This window comes from Cinclus cinclus, chromosome 3, assembly GCF_963662255.1.
Source record: "Cinclus cinclus chromosome 3, bCinCin1.1, whole genome shotgun sequence".
In the NCBI taxonomy this organism is placed as follows: Eukaryota; Metazoa; Chordata; class Aves; order Passeriformes; family Cinclidae; genus Cinclus; species Cinclus cinclus.
In genome coordinates, this window is record NC_085048.1 from 15,039,955 (window position 1) to 15,065,741 (window position 25,787).

Sequence of the window (25,787 nt, forward strand, 5' to 3'; positions counted from 1 at the left end):
CAGAGCAATGCTGGCTGGTGCATATCCCTGCTGCAGCACGAGAGCAGGGGCTTTGACCTCCTCCCATGGATGATGGGCTTTAGGAGGACACTGCCAGGTGAACCAAGCTGTTTCCTACTGAATGTCGAGCAGCACCAACCTGCCAAATGACCACTTGAAGCTGTTTATGAAAATGCTGAGTGAAAGACATAAATTGTTTATTTAACCAGACCTGCCTTAATAAGCAATGTAAACTCTGTGTGGCAATGAGGGAAGCAAGCCCCATTAATGTTTTTCTTGCTGAGGATGTGCAGGACTCTCCTGTGTGGAACGGGGTTGTCCTGCACAGCATTCCTCCACATGCCATGAGGTTCCTCACAAACGCAGGGGCTGTCCAAATTGGGACCCTGGGCTCTGGGGAGAGCCTCTGCAGGTTTGCTCATTTGTGGAGCACACGTGGGCTTTCTGGCAGCACTTTAGCCATGGATTGCACTGCCGCAAGTAATGTAGAGGTGATGTGCAGGGATTGTGATGCTTTGGGAAGCTTGGGAAAAAGTCTTTCTCCTGTTTCAGTGATGGGATCTGTGAGAAATATGTGTGTTCTCCAACCACTCCCCATCAAATGCTGTCAAAACTTCCGCCTGCACATCCATGTTCTTCCACATCCATCCTCCACCACAACCCACTGGCAAACAACCTTTGTCACAAGTGGACTTTTGCTTTCTTTTCTTCTTTTTAAATGTGAACCTGTTGATAATCAGCTTTCTGTCTGAAAGGCAAATGGTGACTCAGCCCTTCCCACCTCTGTATCCAGGAGAGAGCTGTCCTCCCTGGGAGTGGCACTCTGCAAACAAACCATGGGGGACAATGAGAGACACCACCATTCTATCAACATGTTCTCTCCCCAGGAGATTTAAGGCTGCCAGCATTTTAGAAAAATGGGCATTTTTATTTGTTTATAAATTCTCTTGTCCTGGAAGCAACTCTTTTCATTTGCAGCTTCATATTCATCAGCAAGTCCCCAACATGCAAAACCATCATAAACTGCACCAAGCTCCTGGACCATCACCTTCCCAGCCCATGCTTCACCGGAGCTGCAGTTTCCACTTTTCTTTCCCCTTCCTCCTTTCTTGGTTTTCAGTCTGACACTAGTCTTACACTTGATTTACAGATAAGCAGAGACTTTCCCTGGGTGGAAGGGAAAGGCACAACTAGGCTCAGGATGGGGAAGTCTTCGTAAGTTGTATAAATCAGGGGAGGGAGAAACAGGCAAATTTGCATCAGGTCTTTTATCACTCTGACCACATTCCCACTGGAGAAGGTAAAGTGTGTGAGGACACACAATGCAAATGATCCTGTACCATAAGAGAGCTGGATCTCTGTGTGGAGAGAAGAGGCAACAGAGAATGGTTGATATGGACAGCTAAGGCCATCTAAATAAAGGCCATCTAAATAAAAGCCTGACATTTTATTTAATTTTTATATTTCTGTGTTACTGCCTGCCTTTATTTCCTTGCTGCTTTTCAAAATCAAAACGCCAATTATTTCCTACTGAATTAGCCCTCATTAGAGCACTGGAACCACCACAGCAGCAAGTGCCTGTCCAGGGAGGGTTTACTAAGGAATGCTGTCCTGCCATGTTGTCCTGGCAGGGATGAATCTGGCCAGAGAAAACCAAAGGAACATTTGCTTTGTACCACAAATTACTCCAGACAAAGGGAAATGTGAGTGTACCTGCATGACTTCCACTTACACACTACCTTCCTGCAGCTCCTCAGGAGAGAGGAAGTTTTGCATTTACCTGCTGGGTTATTGAGGGAGACAGAGCACCTCTGATCCCAGATCTCTGTGGCTGTCATTTCACACCTCTTGGTGCTTGCTGCTGAGAGAAGGACTGAAGCAACTGCCTCCTCCCAGTCACTGCACCAGGGCATCTTAGGTGTTTAGAAAGCACCAAGGACTGAGCTCTGGAAGAGCCTGTGGAGTCCTCTATCTTCCTAGCCTCATGGTTAATTCTGCCATGAGAGAATTAAATGAAGCAATTAATCTTATAAAGCATTTATATTGCATTTTGTCCTTCTGTATATTAGAAATTGTACATTTTGTGACAGGAGTTAGCATATCAGATTGCTTTTCCAAATAATTATGCATGATACACTCCTTCTGCCAGCCCTCTGGTGACTCAGCAGGAGGTAAAGCTTTGAATAGGAGGAAAAAAGCCTTCAGACAAGTTTCTATGGGCTCTGTACAGCCATCAAACAAACATCAAGTCTAGCCTCTTTGTACTGCTGTCTGCCTGCTGAATCCCACATCAGATGCAAGGAAGGGAGTTTTGTGAAGAAGAAAGCCTGCAGAAGATAGTCTGCTTTGGAGAGAAGGGGACATTTTAGTGTTTTTGGTGCTGTCTCCTATTTGTTGCTTTGCTCTGTTGTTCTGAAGCATCAGGTCCACCAAAATGACCTTCAGAGAAGGAAAATAATCTTCTTCAGGGTGGGGCAAAACTTTACAGCTGGGCTTGTGGTGTAATGTTGTGTACTGGGGACATCCCTGCCAAAAAAAAAGAGCACCAGGAATGGGGACTCTCCCACCTCGCCGTGTCCCCCCCGAGCTGTGACTGAGGGGCTGGGAAGAGACAGATGCCAGTGGGCACAGGGATGGGGCTGGCACAAGGCTGCAGCAGGGGAGTGCCCACCCAGCCACCTGCCTTTTGTTTTCAGGGACCTGGCTGGGGAGCAGTGGGGTTCAAGTTTAATTAAGCAGTGCCTCAGAGAAAAAAGACCCACACAGAAACTTGCCATCAGATGTGATTTCACAGGAGCCCAAGAACACCATCCCTCTTTCAGCATCTTTATTTTTGCCTGGCTAATGAGCATGATTCCTCACAGAAAAGCAGATTCCCAATGGGAGGGATTGCAATATAATCCCTTTGCTCTGGCAGCAGTGCTGCAAAGGGGGATGTCAGAGGCTCAGGCACACAGACCCAGCAGGTCACATCCTGCCTTAGGGTCACAAAGCCTGATGGCCTTTCCAACCCATCCTTCCCTCACAAGGTGAGGCCAGGGCCATCAGGACCCAGCCCATAGAGCCACAAGGTGCCCAAAAACATCCCCTGTCCATCCTGTGTTCCCACTGTCCACCAGAGCCCAGGAGCTGAGTACTGGAGAAAGTGGTCACCAGGTGTGGCAGCTGGACTAGGAGGACCTGCAGGTAGAGTGACAGATTTCCATGGGAAACCAGAGGACCAAATTGTTAGGAAAGCAAACAATCCAAAACAAATCATTCTCCTTTATTCAGTGATGGCACACAGGCACAGAACAACAGAGAGGCCAAATCTCTGCAAATTGTTTGGATGCATGAATCCCTTTTCTTACTAATGGGAGCAAAGTGACTAATGGCTTTGAAAATATGAGCTGGTCTGGTTTTATAGTCTGGTTACAAGACCCCATTCCCTTGATAAACAGGAAAATCCAGTCTAGGGACTCTAATGTGGGAGGATCAGGAGCCAACTGAGATACAGGAGACTGGGAAAAATGCAGGACTTGGGAGGACAAAAAATCCTGTTTAATACATATATTTTTTCTTATATTGAAAACTGTATACTTGGAGAAGAAATGTAGAAGAAATATTTCTGTAAATTAATTTTTCTCAGAGTGAACAGTGAAGGCTAGAGAAATGTTTAACATGACAACTTCTGCCATTCTCAGCTCTTCAAAATGCTTTCAATAACTAAAATATTTTAAATGAAGGTCTTTTATTTCAAAACTGCATGGTATCGAGCAATTAAAATGCTTACAGACTCTCAGCTTCAATACCTAATTTAATGATGGTCTTGGCTGCTGTTGTGTCAGCTGCCTCACAGATATCATGGAGAGAGAGAGCAAATGTTAATTTTTCAAGCTTTTTCTCAATTCTCTTAAATCCATTGATTGTTGTGTTGTGGTAGGATACAGCCTTCTTTCCTGCTTAAAAACAGCTAGATTACTCCTTTTAGTTTTTCAGTATTTTACTTTCCTTAAGTTAGAAATATATTAGTAGGCAACACATGTACAAGTATGTACCTCAGCGTACAGTGGTCATGTCTCTCATAGTTTGAAAATAAAAAACTGAAACTCAGCTTTGTAAATGTATCCATCAGCTCCTTTGTTGAGCTTACTGCATAAATCATATTTTCACCCCTAAGAAATTAAAAACCCAATCATTCTGATAAGCAGCATAACTACTGAAATTGTTTGAATTTCCTAAATTTAGTGGGATTTTTTTTAAAAAATATTTTCCTCCTTAAGCCTTCAAAATTTCCAGAGATTTTCCATCTCCAGGCAGAACAAGATTTCCATATCAGACCCCTGGCATCACATAGTCACACATGCCAGCCATCTTCAGCCCTGATGTTCCCAAACCAGCCCTGCTCCTGAAGCCAGGTGAGTATTTCCTCTGGCTGCCTTCCCCCAGCACCCCCTTGCCCCAGGGCCTCCACTTGTCCCTGCCCACCTCTTGACCACCACCTCCCTCCATCCCCAGGCACTTTGGGAAGGGGTTTGGTGTCAGCAGAGGATGCTGGCTGCCCTCCTCTCCCATGACATCCAGCTGGAAAGCAGGATCCACAGACCTGCTGAGAAATGCCAGGTTTTGTGGGAGAGTTAAAAGGGGCTTGCTCCCTCCAACCAGCTGGACTGCAGGTTTTTGGATGAAAAACGATCACCCTGTGGAGCTATTTTGCAAAATTTTAGTTGAAGAGACAGTATTGCAGTGAATGCCGTGCCTTCCCCAGAGAAGGATTGGAAAGTCATCCTCGTTTCCATGGATACCCTGTAACAGGACTGAAAACAAAGCTGAAGCTGTACTTTTTGATATGGCTCCCTGAGCCTCCCTCTCTGTCCTTATGCACAGGGAAGGGACAAACAGTTTCTGTAGCATGAGGGGGGCATGTCCACATGGAATATCCACATTTGTGGCTGAGCAGGACTGGAAACTTTGTCAAGACATCTGCTTTTTGTATGGAAACCCCAAGGAGGCTGAGCAGTGCAGGGTTGTTTCTCCCTTCCCAATTAAATCTAGTTGAGTCCATGTTTTATATGTGACCTTGAGGAGCTATTTGATCAAATCGATTTTATTTCATCTATCCGTAAATGTCAGCATTATGTGGCATGTTGAATAAAAACCACAATAAGCATAAAGAAAACAGATAACACTTTGTGGGCATCACATCACTGGTGGTATTCCCTCTGTTGTCATTGACATAAATCTGCAGCAGTTGGGTCCTGTGTCAGCCACCACCGTGGCACCAGCTGTGGTGAATCACATCTGCTACACTGCTGCAGGCACAACCACATGGCCCCAAAGGACTTGTGAGTCCAGCTCAGTTGTAAGCTTCTCCTTCCACCAGGGATGCAGAAATCCAGCTCCTTACCCCTTGGAAGGGCCGACTCCAACATTCCCCACTCTACCCACCTTTGTACTTGCTTGCTTGCAGTTCCTGAGCACAATGCCTACTTTTAAGAAGCCATACTCTGCTCTGTGCCAGGCTGCTTGCTACTCTCTTTCTTCTCCTTCAAGAAGATGCAGAGGATCAAGAAGATGCTCCACCTGACTTGCTGCAACCTTGATGCTGATGAGTACAGCGAAAAGAGGGTTGGCTATTTTATTCTTCGGCATCCTCATGTAGACCTCATCTCAGAAATATTCCTTGCAGCAGTGTTGCAAACGATTTCCCAGACAGTCACATCTCATTATTCATCAATGTGTCTCTCATTGAAGTATTCAGAGAGCTGTAGAAGTCTAGGATTCTGTTGTGCCAGCTGCTGGCCAGCACAGAGCTAAACCTGCTGGCACTCTTCTCTTAGGACATGCTGGGCAACACCACTGCCTTTCCAGTACTGCTGTGCCTTGTCTTGGTCATCTGTGACATTATTTTGGAAATAAAATGAAAAAAGAAGGGATATTCTAATGTTAAAAAAGAGAGATGTGAATGTTGATGATATGCAAGTACTTCAATAAACCTTGGAAGAAGCTATTTTGTTGTAAGGAGCATCTGGTGGATGGGAAGAAGCTTTGTGTGGATATAGAAGGACCTGGTGGAGCTTGAGCCCTGGTTCCAGACAGGATTTCTGTTCCAAGCTTGGCAGCCCACCCTAGGGCTCATCAGTCTCAGAGTTTCAGTCTGAAAATCCCCTGGGAAATGGGAAGCACAGCAAGGACTAGATCCTGCAGCACAACCACCACACTGCTTTACCCCAGCATTGGACCTGGACTTGCAGAAGATCAAAACACTCAATGAGCAGAAGTCTGCACAAGGGAGGGAGACAGAGAGTTAACTGAATATTCAAGTTGACAAGTGTAAAGTGCAGCTTGCTGAGATTTTCTTTCAATATTATCTACTGTCATTTAGTAATTGTATGTACACACACGCATGCATGAAATACAAAGTGGTGGGATGTGGTTTTTGGCATGGGCTTCAACAGATGCATTATGCACGGAGGGAAGAGGCACAAAGTCAGCTGTTCAGATCATCCCTCACGAGTGCCAATAAAGTCTTTATACCATGCCATTAAGCATTCACGATGCACCATCTGGACTGCAGGAAAGCTAATTTTGGAAGGTTTTAAACACAGCACTTTATAATCTCTGGTGCATTAGTTACCTAGTTACCTGGAGGGCAGTTTTGCAGGATTCAGAGAGAAATGGGAAAAGGCACAAACAAACTGAATCTGCAACTAGGTGGTTTCAAGTCCTCCATCCTGGACTTATGCAAAACCCCTAAGGTCTCTATCACTGGAAAGTTGCAGATTGCCCCAACCCCAGTGGATAAGCTCTCCTTTTCCAGCCAAACACTGGAACGCCTCTTCTAGTATTTATTTACATATAGCTGTTTGCCAAATCTTCCTGACCAGTAACAATGGAGATAGAGACCAGAACCCTAAATGACAAAGAGGAGGAGGACAAGGATGAAAAGGAAGAAGCCATCAGGTGGACAGGGCTGTCTGTGCAATCAGTGTTCCTTTGGACTGGTGATTTGCTGGCTGCAGTCCAGTGCTGTAGTCAGTATTATTTATTCCTCCCCTGCCTGGGCAGTAGATCCTCCTCTCCAGGCATGCAGCCTGCACTGCCCCACACAGGCACCGTGGTTCATCCTCTGCCACCCCTCTGGCTGGAAGGAGGCTACTAGGACAGGTGGGCAGCCCCTGTAAATTGGATCTACTCTTCCAACCTGAAAAAGGGGATTTTCTTTTCATCCCTCTGAGCACAAGGGAGAACTGCAAGGAGCCCCAGTGCTCTGCTTTCCTCCAGGCCACTCAGTCTCATGTCTGCAGGCAGGAGCCCTCCAGCCCTTGCTCTGCTTTTGTAATCAGAAAAGCTCTGGTTAACCCACCTGATTTATCTCTGCTCAGGCCAGGTGGACTAATGCTTTCATTAGGTCCTTGTCTTCAGCTGCATTTAGTACCTAAAGACATTTGGGTGCTCTTCCTGCTGGCTTGGACCCATGGCTACCTTAGTGAGACCTGAGATTTCATGGATCCTTCCCCTCCCAGTGATGGTCATTAACATCTGCAGAGCCATAACTGGGCACACATGCAGCCATACATCTTTTGGGGAAAAAAACACCTGAAAATATGGACTGCATATATAAAATGGCTGTGTCTCACATATTAACTGGGTTTTCTAACCAATAACATTTCGAATAAAAATTTCTCGTATTTGAGGTTAACAAAATTTTCTATGTATTTTCACAGAAGTAGAAATAATTGTCAAGCTAAAATGTTATACCTTTCTCTTTTTCTAGCTTCTTTGCAGTGTATTTGCCTTTTTGCACTTCACATGTAAGGAAGCTCAAATCCAGCTTTAGCTGAGGAAGACTTGGGATTTTTATTCAGCTCTGAGCTGTTGTTTTGCACTCACTTCTCCTGGGAAAGACTCAGCACCTCCTTTCCACCTCAGAAACTTCTTCATTTTTAGGCATAGAAAAACCTTCACAATGTGCTTGGCTGCTCTAAGTGCCACAAAAAAGATGTGTGCTTTTTCACACAACAGTATAAGGACAGCAGGGAAGTTTTGCCCTCTGTGCTGGTGCAGAGGGTAGGTATATGGAGAACTCTCTGGCCCTGGGGAGCACCCTGCATTCCCACAGCCTACCCATGTGCCTGGTTGTCGAGGTGGTTATCTCTATTCCAAAAGCTGGCATCACTGGGTAAATATATGTGTGGGTAAATATAAAAATAACCTGAAATATGGTTGCCCAAGGCATGTAAGGAAGTAGCAATATGAGTCAATAAGTTGTCTCCTATTAGAATTGCTCCCATCCTAGTGTTGTGATTAAATAATGGATAAATCCAAACCAACTTCTTATAGGATATAATGTCAACATTCATCTGTGGATTCTCGTTTTGTCTGCACAGGCACTCATCCCCTTGGCTGGGTACAACATTGGAGGAAGATGTGCTGCATCCTTTCTTAGGCATGGACAAGTCCATGTCCACACTGGAGAAAGCTGGGGGAAAGTCCTGTATTGAGGGCTGGCTGGCAGTATCATGACAGATTCCCTATTCAATTAATCAGATATTCCATTATAGCATCCAGGGTTTGAGCAACCACCCCAGATTGCAAGATGCTCTTCAAGAAAGGAGGTGCAGCTTTATCATTTGAATGATGACAAAGATAATCCCCACTTTCCTCTGCACTAAACCCCCATCATTCTCCTCAGCTCTTTTCTGCCTGACTCAAAACACACTCACACCCACTCACTCCCTACCCAGCACCAGTCACATCCTGGCACACACATCTCTGTGATTTCCAGATCTGAATATTTTTATGGGTCTCCCTGGTGCTTCCCCTGCTTTTCCATTCCCCTGCTTTTCCCTTCCCCTTGGAAATTGCAAAAGGGAAATCAGAAGCAGGAAACTGTCAATTAGCACTGCTAAAAAAAATAGCCTAACAAGGCTATCATCAACTGGAAATGAGATGCTTCCTACACCAGCAGCTGCAGGCTACTGGAGGGATAAATGTTTGTATCAGTCTTCTCAATGGTAAATTATGCTGGTCCTCAGTTGGTGTGGGCTAAGGGGAAGGACCTCTGGTGACCTGAGGTTTGCTGGAGCCTGTGATCATAGGATGCCCCACAGGCTCTTTTTCTCCAAACCTGCAACTGCAAAAACCCACCCAGCAGGTGATAACCACAGCAGAAAAAGCAGAGAGACATCACACAGAAGGTGTCCCCATAAGGGAAACCACAAGGGAGCATGGGGCTTTTCTAACAAACCTTGGTATGGCACAAGATGGGAGAAAAAGTATCTTTCTCACTGTTTCAAGAAGTTCTACTGTTAGTTATTTTGTTATGGTCCTTCTCCTACCCAAACCTCATCTTTTGCTGAGACAAGGTAGGTATAAACAGCCCTTTCACAGCAAGGTTTCTCAGTGAGTCCCAGGGATGGTCAAACCTTGCCCAGTCAGAGAAGGACAATCTGGGCTTGTCTACATGAGGAACTGCACTTCAGTGCACTGAACAGCAGTCATCCTCTGAGCATGGACATGCTTCCCTCAGTGCACTCAAATACCAGGATAACATATCAAAAGGGAAATCACTACACTTCAATAAATTTTGTCTGTATTTTATATATTGGGTGGGTGGCAGAACCCCCATCTTCTGTGATATCTGCAAAAACTTGTGGATGCACAGTGTAACACAGAGTTGGACCAGTTCACAGTGAGATCCCCACGTAAGATCTCTGCCTTTGAACCACTGCCAGCACTGAGACATGCAAATTCACTGTGCCTGTGTTCACATTATGCCCTGTCCTGTGTTGGGGGGCTGCATTTCACATTCACCTAATTCCAGTGATAGCCCTCCTTTCTTTCATCACCCAGGGCTGCAGGTATGTGGGGAAACAAATGATGTTCAGAGTCCAATAAATGGCTCAGGAGATGCTGGAGCAACAGCTGACCAAGTCTGCAATGTTCAGAGAGTGACCTTGCAAAATGAAGCATGGAGATGGATCAAAATTTCCAGTACAGAAAGTGCTTCCTCAGTTTGTGGTTGTTTTCTTTCCTTCTCAATGTGTAAATTCTGTCTAAGGAATGTGGAAGGTCTAGGGCATAGCATTAGCATGTTGTCAGCCTAATCACACAATAAAACCTGCCACAGTGGAGCCAAAATAACCATTTATGGAGTGAGATGATGCTGAAAAAAAAATGTTGTTTACAACTTAGCAACTCCTCTGTCTGAAAATCACCCAAAGAGAGGAAGGAACTGAGAGAGGATGCATTTCATGATTTAATGTTTAAATAAGAGTGTGAAATCGGTATTTCTGTCTCCACTTAAGAGGGTTCAGGATCTGATTCCTCCATCTCCCTGCTGCCACCCTTATGGGATGAGCACATAGGCACATGTGTCCCCTGAAATGGGTGCTAGCAGATAGGAAAAATCAGTGGGAATCAGGTGCTTGTCACACTTATAACAGTAGTGGAGGAGGGAGAGGTGCACCCACATTTTCAATTACATCTTTCATCAGGACTATTTTATTAGTGACTAGATAAGGGATGTGAGTCCATCCTGTCAATGGCTTTAGGAAGAGCAGGCACTGCGGAAAGAGCAGCTCCCAGTTTTCATATGTATTTCCAGCCCTTTGTACTCCTGGTCTGGAGTAGGGTGGTGGTAGGGTCATACCCACACAGCTGTGAAGCTCCAGTAACAGTAACACACTACCAGCTTGGATTTTACATGGATCAAAAGCCTTGACAAGGTCCCCCAAAACATCCTTCTCTGGATGGAGAGAGATGGATTCAGTGGATAGACTGTTGGGTAGACAAGAAAGTGGTGGGATGGACACATCCAGGGGATTGTGGTCAACAGCTCAGAGTCCTGATGGACATCAGTGACCAGTGGTGTCCTCAGGGGCCCATACTGGGACCAGGGTTATTAAATATCTCATTAATAATGTAGGTGAAGGGCTCAAGTGCATCCTCAGCAAGTTAGCATATGGCAGCGAGATGAGTGTTACTGTTGTCACACCTGAGGAACTGGACAGACTCAAAAACTGGGCCCACAAGAATCTCACGAGTGTAACATGACCAAGTGAAAGGTGCTGCACCTGCATCAGGGTATAAATCCAGGCTGGGCAATGAACAGATGAAGAACAACCCTGCTGAGAAGAATTTGGGGATGGCATTCTGAGCCATCCATAATTTAATCCCTTTAGAATTACGAGCTATATCAATAGTCAAAGAAATAATATCCTGTTCATTTTGATTAATTGAAAGAAATTGGTGTCTTCTTCCAATTACTAGAGCTAATGGTATCTAGCTCCTATATGAAGAAACATTCCCTATTTTCCAAACAAATTGCGTGTTTGGGCTAATCAACCCTTGCATAGCTTTTGCAAGACAAATAATTATGATCAAAGCAGAGTAGCAGGGAGCATTTAGAAGCAAAAAAAACTGTGATTAGGAATCACAGCAGCTGAAATAATGCTGTCAGGGCTTCCCATGCCACCTGCAGCATGCCCTTCCTGAAAATATCCTATATAGGTGCCCAACTCCATTACACGTGCATCTGCCTGAGCCCCAGTGTTTGTTTCTCAGTGAGCTGTTTACTTTTGATGTGCTTGTGCACATCCTCAAAGCCGCATCTGCAACAGGACCCCCAGCAGCCTTGCAGACCAGTGATGCCTAGAGCTATAGCAAAGGGTAAAGAAGGCCTTGCTACCCCATACTGTGGCAGTGCCCCAAAATGTTTTTACTTGTCTGCTTTTTACCTGTCCAGGCACTGAACAGCAGATTGCACAATTCTAAAGGCGATATCGCTGCTTTGGTTAATGTATGCTTTTCACTACTTTTAGACTGTTGAAAACAGTTGCATCATAAATCTGGCCCTGGATTTATCTGCTTTCCTATTTATTGTGCAGCCCACTGTGTCATTTCCTTTACATGTTGTGGTGCCTGGAGTATATTATTTCAAAAGTGTTTTTCCTGAAAATGCTGTTTTCAATGAAATAGGCATGAGCAAGAGCAAGTGTGGTCTTCGGAGCTTTCAGACACAGTGTCTGCTCTAACATAGCATCACAGCTGCTGAAATGCCACCCTCAAATCTAACCATTACAGTCACTGGAGAAATTTCACCTAAGAAAGGTGATAAGGTTGTTATGGACACAGTACAGCCTGTATCTACCTACCATCACCTATTCACCAGTGCTGCCAGACAGTGAGCCCATTTTCTCCATTCTACCAACTCTTGAAATATGTGGCACACTGAAAGACTTCTGCTTGCCATAAAAGATGGCAGTAAATAGACATGGCGTGTCATCAGCCTCCCCTTCTGTGCTCCCTGCTGCTCTCCTCCTCCCCCTCCCTTTATACCTCCAGCACCAAGCCCACACTGTGGAGTCACTAGCACCAGGGGAGACTTGCTCTGAGCACTTCCAGACACCATTTTCTACAAAGGTCAGTACCAACATCAAAACCTGCCCGACTTTTCACCATCTTGTTCAGAACACAGCAGGGTTACTCAAATAAGCTTATTCCAAAAATCTGCAAAAGTGCAGTACTAGCATCACATACATGAAGAAACGGATCATGGTGTGGGAAACTACCAACATAATGATGGAAGATTTTTGAGCTGCCTCACTGAACTCTTCTGGAGAGATTTTTAGTTTTTGCTGACTTCCCAAAGGCTTTCCTATCAAGGGTACCAGCATGGTGTTTTGCTGGATCAATGTGCCACTACATAACAAAAATAACACAAGGCAATTCAACACTACCCACACTGGACTGAGTGCCGAATGGCTCATGATCCAGACTGCCAAACAGCACAGCTGTCCTGGAGCAGCAGAGCCACCCAGGAGAGCCAAGACCATGTTCAGAGTGGCACAGGTCAGGAAGTGGTTAAACAATGTGTGGGAGGAGATGACCTGAAGGCTGGAGGATGTGTATGGGTTCCCTCAGACATGGGCAGGAGCACTTCCAGCAGAAGACCTTCAATGAAGTAGGAAACAGGAGCAGACCTAGGCGTCCCTCCATTTTTGCTGGTGAGAGTCTAAGGTGGGCAACAAACAGAAGAGATACAGTTAGCTAATTCTGAAAATCTGATTGGCACTATGGCTTCTTTGGAGCTTTTTGGGAGCACCAAAGTAGCCACATGCTTGCTGTCACACCCTTGCTCTTCCCTGGCAAGATGGCCTTTGCTGGCAGCAGCCAACTTCATGTCCACCACTGGCTTTGTCCTTCATGTCCACCAACATTTCCTGAGCCCAGAAAAGCATTGGCTGTTGTGAACTTCAGGAGAGACTCTCCTGATGGATGAGGCATTGGGCTGGAGGCACAAGTCTTCCCCATCCAGAGAGAAGCCACAGCCTTGTCTCTCCTGTGAGTGAGACAGACTTGTTCTGTCCATGATGGCCTTCTGAAACACTGTGCACATCTGGAGCAGCCAGAGATCAGCTCTGGGGAGGGTGATTTATAGAACCACCACAGGGACAGAGTGTTTGGGAACCAGAAAGCTAAAAGCCATTATCTACACACCTAATGCCTTTACTCAGGAGGCAGATTCCCTTCTTGCAACACTATTACCTTCCAGGGTAACACTGGGAGGATGAAATCCCTGTTCATGTGGGGTAACTATCCAGAATACCCAAAGAAGCATTGCAAAGCACACAAACCATGAGAAAAACATAACCTCTTCCACACACAATCCCTGTTTTCTCCTTTCCCAGGAGGAAATGTTGGTGTTTTAATAGGTAGAAAGCCTCACTTACCCTGGGAAGCTGCAGATAGAGGCTCCAGCTCCTTGCTTTCCCTTGTATCAGAAGTTGTTTCTCCCTGAATTCAGTGGGAAGACATCACAACACCATGAAAACACAAATACTGCTGAGATTGCATCCAGGAACTTGCACATACTTTTGGTAGCCCTATAGCTGTAACTTACTGAAAGACTGTGTGGCACTGTGCATAAAGGGCAGCAGGATGCCCAAACCTCACCTGCACACTTTAAAACTGTAATTGTAAAAGTGTGAAGAAACTTCAAGCAGGCATCATCTCACACCAGCACTCTTGGCTAGAAAGCTGGATTTGACACATAGCTTTGCCAAAGCACTTACAAGCACCATTTGGCATCATCACATTGAACATTTCCAGGGGATGTGTGGCCAAAATTATAAATGGAAGGACATTAGCTGGGATGGACAAAACCAGGTGGGCCAGTTGCCCACACTGCCCTTTGTAGGGTTCATGTTCATGCCTGCATCAGTGGCAGCCACTGGGACAAGTGAGGACACACACCTGAGATCAAGCTCATTATCTCAGTCCACAAAACTACTAATAAAATAAAATAGCATAAATTTAAAATGGGTATCCAGACCTTATTTTCCAAGAGGAAAAATGCTACTTTTCAGGCTAAAGAGCTTGAAAAATTGATTTATCAAGTTGGCTTTTTTCCATGGGGCTCTAAACATAATTGTAATGATCTTAATTCTTAGTTGACGTTTTAACAATCAGCATTTAATGACCACTTGGAGCAAAAGGCTAACTGAAAATCATACGAATTGTGGCTGAAAAGTTATGGCATGAGGCTGACGGTCTGGTTTCACTGACTTGCACTTTCTTGGGACAGCAGTTAATGCTAACACAAAAACCTAGCAGTTTAGTTCCATTTTATGTCTCAGACCAGACCACTAATTTTGACTTTTACATTCATGAAGATTGTGTCCCCTAAATCAAACATCTAAGAATAAAGGGAAGACTAATGGAAGTTGAATAAAATCAAGGCTTTTAGGGGAAATGACTTTTTTTGAATGCTAAAATATGTTATGGATATTTCACCTAAAGCTGGGAAAGGAAAGAACAAAAGAGCTGCTCTTTCCCCATCTTACCTCCAGAGTGCAACCAGGGTTTGCCAGTGGCAGACCTTCCCTTACAGAGGCATTGTTTCATAATTCATGGAACACAAGAAGGCAAAGAAAACTTGCCAGGCTGCCCTGTAGGCTGGGGTTCACCCTCCCCTTGAACATGGAGATCATTAATTTTGAAGAAAAAGGTTGTTACTTTAGGAGACTTTCCTTTCTTTCCCCCCTTGTTTCATCCCCCCTCCATGTATTAAGAAGGAACTTTGGGAAGGGGGATTGGGAGCTGAGTAGGAAAGGTAGGGAGACAATGGAGGGGAAAGGGAGGTAGGAATTTGAGGGAAGGTAAAGAAGGGGTAGTAGGATTTGGGGAAATTCCAAAAGGAGTTTGACTTATTTTTTGGATGGGAAGAAAGGAAAGTGGGAGGGAGGCAAGGAGGCAATAGGGCTTGAGGGAAGGCACTTGAAGGAGTGTGACTTATCCATTGGAGAGGTCCTGCAAATACAGGAGGGGGCTTCTGGTTGCAGGACAGTTGGTCAGTGTTTTGTGCTGTCCCTGCTTTTGGGCTGCTGCTGAGGCTTGATGGCTGCTGGCGCTGGGCTTCAACTCTTTGGCACTTGTGTGGATGTGGATAGTTTGGCACAGGTTTGCTACCTTGCTACCAGGTCCTGTAACAGAGTGCTGGCTCATGGGGACAGCAGCACTCCTGCAGGCCTGGTGTGGCGCCATGCAGGAGGATGAGCAGAACTTTCTGAGGATAAATAGTATTAAAAATACATCCGAGCTGAAATTTTTGCATGCCAAACTGAATCCAAACTTGCCAAAAGTTCAAGGATGCTCAGGTCTGAGGTTCTCATCCAGTCATGTCTCTGGAGACCTTAGAAACCCATTTACTCTGCAAAGTGAAAAACAGGAAGCAGAGACTGTGTCAACCCCAGGGCCTTTCCTCTAGCTGAGCCGACTGGTCTGGGAGAGATTATTTTGGTTGTAAGCACAAACAGGAGGAACTTTCCTCTGCTCTTTAGCTACAGCTTTTTCAGCAGAGCACTGACCCCCTGACAGGAGGCAGTGCCGGCTCTGTCTGAGCCCAGCTGATGGAAACCCAGGGGCTGCACCAATGGTGTCCTGGGCTCATAGACACCTGGACGTAGCTTGCTTGAGGCATCTTTTCTGCACCCAGGTTCTCACCTGGGCTAAACAAACAACTGAGTGGTTTCTTAAGGAGAGAACTGAGTCTTGGCCTGCCCTATCCCTGACTCTTGTGCTTTGTGTTCCAGGTGGCTTAAATATTCAAGTCATTAGGGTTTATCAGCAGAAGAACTCACAAAATAAGACAACAAAGTGCTTCTTGAAATAGGTAATATTTCACTTTCTTGAAAGTGAATTTATAAAATCCATACATTGTCAAAATTGCATGCGAAGTCTAGAAACCACAGCACACAACTCAGGGAGCTAATCAGCCAAGCTGTAATTGCAAACCCTTGCATCAGGCAGCTGAGTCATGAGATAAAGTGGGAGAATTGGGGATGAACAGCAAGAAAATCCACATTCTTGGCTTGGAGAGATGCAGAGCATTTCTAGTTCCCTTCCTGGCTGCTGTCAAGGCTTTGCAAGTAAATAATCAGCATGAATAATCTATGTATTTCATGTACACTATTCCTGTAGAGTAGTTTTAAGGTAGAGAGGGTTTAAGGGATTTTGAGAAAAAATGCTCAGAGCCGTTTCAAACAATTGCTAGATATTAATGTCACATTTGCAAGTCCTGGTGTGTCCCTGATTTTAGCAGAATAACATTTTCTGCTTATTAAGGGTTCATCTTCTTGCTATAGCTGTAAAATTACCGGGGACAATGCTAAATTGCAGGTAAATAAGCTGCTGTGCTGGGGAATGGCCTTGTATCAGGTGTAATTGAGACAAACACTCTGGAAAGCCAGGAGGCTAAAAATTTGTCATTCATTCAATCTGCTAAACAAGGCTCTCTGAATAAAATTAGGGAAAATTAGAGTTGAATCATGGGCTATATGCTGGCCAGAAGGGAAGTGAATGTATACTGAATACATTTTATAACATGTTTAGTTCAACCAAGCCTAATTTCAGAATTGTTCATGCCATGGTGGCGTGCCTTTATTCTTTCTCTGCTGTTGAGAAGTATTTAATTCTCTCACTCTCTTCAGATGATAGACCAGGCTCATAATAACACATCTGCTAAATTTCCAGTGTGACCAATCTCACATATGCAGGACTGCGTGTGACTTACGGTTTCACAATATCAGGATTACATGTTTCCAAAAACCCTTTTTCAAACCTGCAATTTGAAGTGATGATTTTAGCTGCTATTCTCTGTCTGAGCTAGTTGGTGGACTGTGCTCTCCTAACAAGTGGGGAGATAACCTACTCAAAATTAGAACTTCTGTAGGGAAAGAAAATTAAATCCTCCTTAAGAAACTTCAGAGAGAGCTTAATGGGTGAAGGAAATACTGTGGATGTGGTTTACCTGGGCTTTCTTACAGCCTTGGACACTGTTTCCCACAGCATTTTCCTGCAGAAAATGGCTGCTCATGGCTTGGACTGCTGTGCTGTTACCTAGGTAAAACAGTGGCTGGATGGTGAGGCCCTGAGGGTGATGATGATGGATGCAGTGACTCCAGTTGGTGGCTGGTTGCAAGTGGTGTTCCAGGCTTGTTTTGAGGCCAGTCCTGCTTAATAACTTTATCAATGGTCTGCACAAGGGGATCGAGAGTACCCTCGGTCACTTTGCAGGTGACACCAGTTTGGGTGGGAGTGTGGACCTGCTGGAGGGTAGGAAGGCTCTCCAAAGCTCACCAGAAATCTGTGAGAGCTGTCTGGGTTAAATGCAGGAATAAACCACCCAGCAATATCCAAAATGGCAAGTTTAGATAAATTTGTCTAATGGCCTTTGAGACACAGTTTCACAGCACCTTCTTTCCTTTTCAGTATGAAGAATTGATATATTCTGAGCCTATTCTGTCTTCTAGAAACCTCAGGAAGCAGCTGGACTATGAAAGCCAAATGAAGGTGTTTACCATGAGTGAGGTGAGCAATGGGCCACAGCAGAGCAGAGCTCAGCCTGCTCTGACCCCATCAGCTCCATCACAGGTGTGCAGACACTCCCTTGCCCCAGGAAAGGGCTGGCATAATGAGACACAAGTGCAAAGCAAGCAGTGCAGCCACCTCCTGGAGGACATTAAATCCCCAAGGGTTGTCTTGTGCTCCCCACCAAAATCAACCTTGCTGTGATTCTCAGTTGTCCCATATGAGAGAAGTTTGCATCATGGCCTCTTCGTCACTGTGGGCATCCTCCCCTTTCAGCTGCATTTATTTTTCAGGGTATCAAAGCCAGGAAAAATGTGTAGAGTTGGTAGTCCCCAGGCATATCACAACAGATCACAGCTCTCAGTGCATGAGTGAGGTTTTAAGGCAGGGATACCCAAATGGGGATGTCCATTATGCAAACCATCCTTACCCAGAATTTTTGTCTCAGAATGTGGCTTCACCCTTTTCAGACTTATCTGCCAGGTATTCCTGGGAAAGGGTTGTGCTGTTGTGACATGCCCCAAAAATCCCTCATTTGCTCACGTTAGGAAATCAATCACTAAAATATGGAAAGAGAGCCCAGACTACAAGTGATTTTACGGTATGCTTAACTGGCTTCTTTGGAGAAGCAGCACAGCAGGGTCTTTACTTGACCTTCCCACTCTGCACCTTAAATTTTTCTTATTATGGAACAGTTATTTTCTTGTGGTTTTTTGGGGGTTTTTAAATTTGTTTGTTTGTTTGGTTTTGGTTTTTGGTTTTGTGGGGGCTTTTGGGAGGGTGGTGTTTGGTTGGTGGGTTGGTTTTTGTTTTTGTTTTTGTTTTTTCTTTTATTTTCTTTTATTTTACAGATTTTTAAACTGCAAAGCTCTTTCTTAGAATAACAGGCTTAGAAGATCCTGAGTGGGAAGAGACCCATGAGGATCACTGAGTCCAACTCTGGCCCTGCACAGGACAACCCCAAGAATTAAGCCATTGTCCAAAAGCTTCTTGAGCTCTGTCAAACTGGTGCTGTGACCACTTCCCTGGGGAGCTGTTCCAGTGCTCAACCACCCTCTGGGTGAAGAACCTTTTCCTAACATCCAACATAAAACCCCTCTGGCACAACTTCAGGCCATTCCCTCAGGTCCTGTCACTGTCACCACAGAGCAGAGATCAGTGTCTGTCCCTCTCTTCCCCTCTCAGGGAAGTTGTAACTGCAGTGAGGTCTCCCCTCAGTCTCCTCCAGGCTGAACAGACCAAGTGACCTCAGTCACTCCTCACACGGCTTCCCCTCAGGGCCCTTCACCATCTTTGTTGCCCTCCCTTGGACACTGCAATAGTTTAATGTCCTTCTTACATTGTGACACCCAAAACTGTCCCAGCACTTGAGGTGAGGCTGCCCCAGCCCAGAGCAGAGCAGGACAATCCCTCCCTTGCCTGGCTGGTGATGCTGTCCCTGATGTCCCCAGGACAGGGATGTCCCTCCTGGCTGCCAGGGCACTGCTGGCTCATGTTCAACTTGCCATGGACCAGGATCCCAGGTCCCTTTCCATGGCACTGCTCTCCAGCCTCTCATGCCCCAGTCTGTCCGTACATCCAGGGCTGCCCCATCCCAGGTGCAGTCAGGCTCTTGTATCTGTTGAGCTTCATTTGGTTGGTGATTGCCCACTCTTCTAATTCATCAAGGTCTCCCTGCAGGGCCTGTCTGCCTTTGAGGGAGTCGACAGCTCCTCCCAGTTTAGCATCACCAGAATAACAGCCCAGACAAACTTCCCAATACAGGTATATAAACTGGCTTCCAGGGCTATAGCCTAGGCTACCTTTTACTGCCACTTTATAGACAGGTTCTTTTTAATTTTCCTCATTTCACTTCAGTAGTTTGCGAACAGTTGATTTAACCTTACAGTAAAAGCCAAGATCTGTGTATGGTGTCCTCAGCCTCAGCAGATTACCTTGATTTTGCCACAGAAAGATCTGTGACTGATCTGTTGCATTCCCTGTGTGCTGCCTCAGAACTAATTTGTCACTGCCTCTACACTCTGGCCTGGGACATCCAGGTCCTGAGAGCTTATGGGTAGAGGCTACCTTAATATCCACAGATATCCAGATAATTTTTGCATGAAGATCGCAATTTAGGTTTGTCCTTAAAAATGCAAGGTGTAACTTTGATGAAATGTCACAGGTTTAAATTAGTATAAACCTACTGAAATCAATGAGGTTATTTGGATTCACAGCATGAGGGCTGATTCCATACCTGCTCTGACTACAAAACTTCCCAGTTCAAGCAATGGTGCTTCTTTTATTATACTGTTTAAGAGACAAATTTAGTTAATATATAAAGGAATTACCTTGGAAGGAATTACAATTCCTTCCTTGAAAGGAAGAAGGAAGCCAATGACATTTGTGAAGAGTCAGTGCTGCACAGTGTAGGGACAGGATGTCCTATGGCAATCCAAAGTAGACCAGGCTCTGGGGATGACTGGGAGGAAAAGCTTGGCCAACATAAAGCAAATAAGTTTAATTTAGCCTAGTAAACTGGGGAAAGGTGGGATGCTAGTGATCTCCATTAGTGCAGCAAACATTAGGGATAAGGATGATGATTAAGCTCGGGGATGGCACAGCTGGTGTCACCAGTTGCTCTGCCAGAGCAAATGGGCTTCTGTGCTCAGGAAGGGTTTCAGTCTGAAAATGAAATAGTGATTCCGGCCTGGTAGAATAGGCAGGGCCTGAAAAGGCTCCCTGAGGAAGCAGAGTGACAAAAAACCCCTATGAATTTGAAGAAAGGATTGAGTTTGACTGTGGGAGGGTGGGAGGGTGGCGAGTGCCAGTGAGGTCCCTGCCCATTCTCTGCATCTCACATGGCCCCTTGCACCCATCCTTAGGGTGTGCCCATGGGGTGCATGGTTTCTGACCAAATAGGGAAGGCTTTTCTGGTCACAGTCAGCTGATACCTGATGGTACAGATCAGGGTCTGCCCATGGGGTGCTCACAGCCCTCTCCATGCTGTGTTCATCTCCGCTAACAAAAGTGAGTCTCTCCCACAGTTGGTTTGGCATTTAAACACTCACCCACCAGCCACTGGGCTGCCCTAAGGAACCACATCTTGAGGCATGCAACCCAAACTGGGTTCAGACCAGTAGCACTGGAGTGAGTGGCTGTGTTGTGATGCCAGTGCCCTGCATCTTCTAGTTCCTACAAATTCATCTTTGTTCATTAATGTGGACCCACATTTACACAGTTTTTAAAATGAACAATCTCACTTTTTTCTCCAGGTGTACTGCCTTTTCATTTATTACTATTATTAGCTGATAAAAGTGTGGAGATATGTATTAAAGACCCATGCATCTAACTAAGTCGGTAGCAACACATTAGTTTTATTTTTTATATCTTTAAATAACAGAAGCTTCCTGTCAGGCCCTCTTAAAGCATAGACAAGATAAGCATAATAAAATTAAATCAGTGTCAAGAAAACAAGCCTGCAGATAATGCAGCCCACAAAGAGATTCCAGGGAAAAACACACACCTATCTTTTCAGTCAGGTAGGGCTTGTGTTTCAACATTAAACTCTTAGTTGTATCAAAACTAACACTTGTTTCCATTGAAGTCACTAGTAGCCGTGCTCAGTTGATAAATATGTTATTAAAATGGGGTGCTAATAGAATAATCTGCAGCAAAGCTCAAAACACACAGACTTCCACTCAACAAATGCTTGGAAATATTTAGTGTGTTTTTCTCAACTGCTTCTAAAATTCTGAGGTGTTTTGAAGCATATTTACACTTACTATGATGGCAGCATCATCTGATAGAGTCTTTCTCTCAATGGGCATTTTCTATAGTCTGGGCAATACCTGTGATGAGGCATTAGGTGATCAGTAACTGCCCATAAGCAACTGAACAATGTAAAAACAGCAGGTTGGGGTGAACAGATGACTGTGGTCTGACAAATGAGGTGTCTGTGCTGTGTTCCTACTAACAGTACTAACTAGCACTATATGGTAAAGGAGAAAAAGGACTTATTTCAGTGTTCTAAGTACAAAAGCAGGTGGAGTTGCTTTAAATCTTGTCCTGGTGTAGATAATCTGACTTATAACCAAAAATAAATGACCAGAGAGATGCTGAATGGTACAGTGATGTTCCTGGTGTATCACTGACACAAGCCAGGATCAGGAGGAATGTTGAGAATACCTGGAGTAAGCTCTGGGGTTTTTTCTGAGTGTAATTATTTATAGCCAGCTGAAACAGAAGCTCTTCCCTGGCTCATGTATCCTGCCATTTGTATGAGCTGTACCACACTGTTATGGCACATGAAGCTGTTATTTCCTGGGAGTTCCTCCTGGTCCCTGGGAGGAGGCTGGAGGGAGGCTGGCCAGCCAGCTCCCTGCAGGCCAGCAGATGCATGAGAGGTTTAGGCGTCTTGCAGGCGAGACAGGCACTACTTTTTCTTGTCTGAAGACCTTCTTCCTTCCTCTCTCCCTTCCTGAGGCAGACAAAAGTATGTAAAATGCCAGGGCCTGTTCTCTGCAGGGGGGATAATTTCTGTCTCGCTTCTGCTTCCAGGCTTCCATGTAACTGGCAGTCATAGGTATTACTGGACTTCATCTCATACCAGGTAATTTACCTGCTGACTTGAATGTGAAGATACTGTTATCCTACAAAAAGAGTCTATATTTTAAAGCAATCTTTCTTCTCTAGTTTAAAATCACACCAAATAGTTTAGATTTTGCTTTAAACATGCAAGGGATTAAGTATTCAGGATAATATTTCTGTTATGGCCAGCAGTACTTACAGAGTCACAGAGGATGAAGATGCTCTTCAGTAGCAATGCCACTGCAGGAATACTGAAGAACAGAAGCTTACTACCAGCATTATCCAAATAGTAACACAGTGCAGAATATCCTGAACTTGATATAATCAGCCTGAACACAAGAGAGTGATTAGCAAGACCTACAAGAATATGAACACCAATGCATGTAAATCAACCTCAGCCTTTGAAATACACAAGGAAACAGAACATAAATTAAGCATAAATTCTTCCTTGGGGTCACTTTGAAGTGCCTCTGGAACAAGAGAAGAGTGTGGCCAGGGTATTTTCCAAAGGCCAGGTTAACATGGACTCCCAGCATACAGACACAGATCTGGTAGCATTCAGTGCAGATGAGAAACCTGCTTGCTTAACAGAGAGAAAGATATTGCAGATGAAACCAAACATCTTCCTCAAATGGACAATGTCAGGGCAGTGGTGTGTGCCTGTTTTCTGTACTGTTATTTTTGGACACAACTGCCCTTCTCTCCTGGAACTGACTCACCTCTTCAGGAAAGCCTCTTCCCGCCCCAGGCAGTTGTCTGCATTTTCCTTCCATAGCTTCTGGTTTCCTTCTAAGGGTTTGCCCCAAACCTCACAGTCAGTTTCAGAGCATGACCACTGTGACTGTTTACAAGGAGAGACCTGAGCCAAGGAAAACAATAAATGCTTGAGCTCTATCCCATTAATCAGATCTCAAAGCATGATTTCAACAAATCTTGTAAACCCCAACAAGTAATTCCTCTTATCCTCACTTTGCATATTCGGACAGTCAGGCACAGACAATTCAAGTTACTTTCCTCAAATTCATGCTGTGTAGCAGGCCCAGGACTATATTTTAGATCTAGACATTTGTAGGCTGCCCAAACTGGAAGGGATGAATTTTCAGTAAACATCAGCTCAGAAGCTGGTCTGAGATGTCCCTTCTCAGTGCCTCCACTTAGATTGTATCAGGAGATGAAGTAGGGCAGGAACACTCTGAGGACAAACACGACACAAACATTTGTCTCAGCAGCACTGTAGTTACTCTCTCGACAATAAGAAACTGTTCTTGCGTGCAGAAAATGAATCCCAGTGATTTAGGAAGCAAGCAGACACCATGTTACACAGCCTGATGGGAGCAGGTGTCCTAAAGCAGGGCCCATTCAGAGGCTCCAAGGATTTTTAGCAGAAGATCCTTGTGGTGAATCTTTCCTTCAAATTCCCAAATAAATGGGTCTTGAAAAAAACAGGCTGAAAAAAAAAAAAAGCAAGAATCTTAGTAATCACTGTAAGCCTTTAAAAAATAAAGAGAGAGTGAAAGTGTCTCATTAGAACTCAGTAGTCAGGTGGACCTGAAGGTGCCCAGGTGTGGGTGTGTGTGGTAGAAAAACCTGCAGGGAATGGGAGATGAGGACATGCTCTGCTCTGGATTTTTGGGTTCTTTTGGGGGGTTTTCTTTGTCTCTTTGCCTTCCTCTTACACATCCCCTCAGATGATACATGAACATGTCATATCTTGCAAAAGTTTACAAAAGCTCCTTTTGATAAAATTTTCATTTTAGCAGATCCATCTCCCCCAGCCCTGGACACGCTGTAACATCCAAGAGGAAAGCCAAATGCTCAGCACCCTTCCTCCTTGAGCTGCACCATCATCGGGTCTCAGCTGACTGTGACCAGAAAAGCCTTCCCTATTTGATCAGAAACAATAACACCAATGAAAACTACAATTTCCTGACTAAAATTCAGATACAAAATCTGCATAGAGATGAAGTCTTGAAGGATCACATTATTCTCTGGGCTGATCACGTTTCCCTGCCCACTCTCTCTCATCTGAAGATTTTAATGGCTTTAATATGTTACTGTTTGGAGCAGTCACAGTTTGTAGCTGTGTTTTAGAATAAATAGGAAGTGAGAAGACTTGAGCAGCAATAAGGTTGCCATAGCAATTGTTTGTTGAAAAAGAGAAATTGCGACAACAAAACCCTGGAAAACATGTTGCTGTGACTCTACCCTTTACATCAGGCCCATCTAGAAAGAACAGGTTGCAAAGGAGAAGGGAGCCTTCATGGCCCCTCTGCTGCTGTTCAGCAGGGCTTTGGGGAACCTGCCTGAGGACACAGCTGAGGCAGTGAACCCATGGGCTCTGTAGGAAGTTTTGTTGAGGGACACATGCCCGAACTTTGCACGTTAAATCACCCATGACTCATCAAGTGATCCCATCATTGTATCAGCACAAGTACTTACTTAAAAATCGTAGATGAATCATAAGGCATTCGTTTGACTCTTTAAAGCATGGAGTATCAATCATGTGTTTTGTCTCAGATTTCAGTCTGCAGTCATTTTGAAAACAAGCTGATCTCTGGTGTAGAAGGTTATCTTCAAGGTGCTCTTGTGCTACTCAGCTGAACATTGATGGGCCACTACCCAGACAAGTAGATAAATGGAAATAAATCCATGCGCGATGTGGGAATTCATTTAACTTACATGAGAATATCTCTGAGAACCAAAACAACTTTTACCACTGTTATCTGAGCAATGCAGTGATAAATTCACAGCATTTGTTGGGAGTTTTTCGTTGTGGCTTTACATATGATGTTTTATATATTGCATTTGCTTACTCCTGGCACCAGCCTTTAATGGCTGACTTGCATTATTACTCTCATCTTAAAAGGGAAGGGACAAGGACAGAATGCAAATGGGAGCCAAGGTAAGATAGACACAACAGAGGTGAAAATTGATCTTGTTTCCAGGCTACATTTGACACAGACCCTGCCTAATAGTGTAAGTTCATGGTTCTCCTGCCATTACAGCAGATGCTGCTGGCACCTCCTAGATGCGAGGGTCACACCATGTCTGAGCATCAGCATTTAAGTGACAACATTCAGAGACACCCGTGGGACATTTATATTTGCATGCCAACATCACTGGCTCAGGAAATAATGTTTGCATAAATATTTTAAAAATGCTGCCTGGAATATCTTAACCACCATAGGACTCTTCTCTAAATGCAACATTAAAGTGACCCCTGTGCCTTAGGAAGAGGGAGGGGGAGGGAGAGCAGTATCTCACCAGTCACCAAACCAGCAGCCAGCCACACTGGGCATCAAACAGCACTTGCAGAATGCCTCCACCCTTCTCACCCACAGGACAACAGCTCAGACTAGAACACT